Below are 2,477 nucleotides of genomic sequence, written 5' to 3'. Positions count from 1 at the left end.
AGAGGTTTTATGCGACAGAATTGTTTCATGAGTGTATTATTAAGTCTTTATATCTGTTGGTGCTGTAGTGCAAGCTGTTCTCATGCACTGTATGTATGTATACCTACAAAAAGTAATGCACCACAATACATTTATGTCACAGTGTGCACTTCCAACCTGCCATACATGCCATTCTCGCAGTTACCCAGGAAATTTCCACCCACCCCACCTCTCCACCACACCTACCTGCCAGCCAATTACCTTTCCACACATCTCCTACTCCTGCAGGTCCACCACACCCACATCATCAAGCCAACTCCGCTCACCTGTGGCTCAATACTCCCTGCCACTATAAATGCTCCAGCTTCACAGACTCCTGTTGCAAGATTGTTCTTTGTCATATCTGTGCAAGACTTTCCAGCATTTATTCCCAGACTGCTTCCTTGTTGCCGACCTTGCCTGTCTCTGACTCTCCTGCTTCATCTGCTCCCTGGTAAACCACTAAGCCTTCTGTCTCTATTCCATGTTCCTGGTTTCTGTTTGCTGGCTCCTGTGTGGAGAGACTGCCGCTCAGCTCTGCATTGTGAATTTACCTGTTCTGCTGCCTGTGATTTCCTGTGCCGAGGATTACCTTGCTGCGTGGCTGCATATTCTGCTTTTGTGTGTGTACAGTGGCACCCACTCATCATCAACTCTGGTTCCTAGACCCGCTTGCCAGTTCCAACCAACCCACAGTTGTCTCTTCACAGGTGTCTTGGGTTTCCTTGTGCGTTCACCTGGTATCGGACTCTCTGCTCATCTGACTTCGCCTCCTGTCTGACCGTCACAGTACTACTGCACATGTTTGAACTATTTCCTTTATGACTTGCGCACTACACCAAGTGCTTAGTACTGAACTTGTATCTTTGAAGGCTCTCACTGTTGTTTTTCCTGCCTGCTCATTCTGTGTTTGACAAGCAAAATATAAAAGGTCATTACAAACTTTCCTGTCTGCCTGTGGTGCTGCAATTGGGTTCCTACCACACCCATGAGAGTATATATCTCACATAATCATGAGCCAGTCATTTGTTTATAACCCACGTAACTGGGAAGGCTGCAATCATGTGACTAATGCGCTGACAGAAGTACATGAGGAGGGAGCTCAGGGTGGTGGATGGGTCATGAAACACAGGACTTTTCCCCAAGAGACCAGTGTTCAGAATTATGGGAAACCAAGTGAACTGTGTGTCGTTTTAAGGTATGTCGTTGCCATGTTTCTTTTCCTAAACCTAACCAGTGTCACTTTACTTGCCTAGGCCTAACCTACATAACCTTTTTTTATTTTTTGCATGTGCATATGTATGTAGCATCGAGAACATGGACTTCACTTTCTATGTTTTACACAGAGAATTCTGGTCTCTGAATCAAGACAAACAAGCTGCAACCAGGGGGAGAATACTAAGGCAATTTATGACCCCCATCTCCCTTTTTATGACCAATCTTGGATTCCTGGGGGGGAGACACACACGGACACACACAGACACACAACCAAGCGTGAATAAAGGACCAAAAGAAATGCTTGCTTCAATGCAAAATTAAATGTATTTTAATTTATATATGCATGAATAAATTGTAGTATTTTAGCAAAAGGAAGCATTGCGTTAATGTGTTGATTTTGTTGCAGGAATGAAACTGACATTTTTATCTATCTATCTATCTGAGGGATATGGAGAGGAGAAGACTTTCAGCAAACTACATCCAGGAAGAATGTCAGTAGATAGCAGAAACAATACTGTATGTGGAATACAATAAATGTGTTGGGCAAAATATGGGCAAAATAAAGAGACAAGAGAGATAAACAGCAAATGCAGGAAATACGCCAAGTGAGGCAGCAGAGGGAGAGATAAAGAAGATGAAAAGAAACAGACTAAGTATGGCAGAATAACTCAGCTGTCTCTCAGCGGAGAGATTATAGAACAGCGCATACATTTTTTTCTATCCATCTCTGCTACTCACCATTTTTGCAATCATACTTTTAAACTGTGCAAATTGTCCTCTGTCCCTCAATCAGCACATCAATCATGAGCAATGAATTGCAGGGCATTTATAGCTGAAATCACTTTAAATGGATAAAGAAGAAATGAATGAGAGTAGTGGCATGCAGTCTAGCAGTCTTGTTTTTTACCTATTCCTCGGTAATGACATGCGATTTTTTTTTTGTTTGTTTGTTTTAAGGTTTTACTTTGCTTACACGAGGAAATTTTAGTAACATAATCCGATGAATAGTAATGTTTTCATGCTACTTTTAAAAATGTAGCTGACTAAGGTAACTTTTCACACTGTCAGTTGTGTTACAAGAAATGTTTAAGGTGTAGCCAAGTAATATTGATGGAATAAGAAATGTGTAAAAGTGTACTTAGTCAGCAACACTGTGCAATAACTCAGTAATTAGGATTAAATTAAAGACAGACAGATTATGCCAGTAACTCAATTGAAAATAACTGTAAAATTGTAATAAG

At 41.2% G+C, this 2,477-nt stretch overlaps 1 long non-coding RNA gene across 1 annotated transcript; it reads left to right on the top strand.

The window, feature by feature from the left end:
• The first annotated feature begins 372 nt into the window (after positions 1–372).
• LOC144458710 (uncharacterized) lies at positions 373–1,530 on the top strand. The gene is made up of 3 exons (XR_013488093.1): positions 373–472; positions 729–1,216; positions 1,365–1,530. It is a non-coding gene; the product is annotated as an uncharacterized LOC144458710 (long non-coding RNA).
• The last annotated feature ends 947 nt before the right edge of the window (positions 1,531–2,477 follow it).

This window comes from Epinephelus lanceolatus, chromosome 19, assembly GCF_041903045.1.
Source record: "Epinephelus lanceolatus isolate andai-2023 chromosome 19, ASM4190304v1, whole genome shotgun sequence".
Taxonomy (NCBI): domain Eukaryota; kingdom Metazoa; phylum Chordata; class Actinopteri; order Perciformes; family Serranidae; genus Epinephelus; species Epinephelus lanceolatus.
This window is presented reverse-complemented; position numbering and strand designations above follow the sequence as displayed.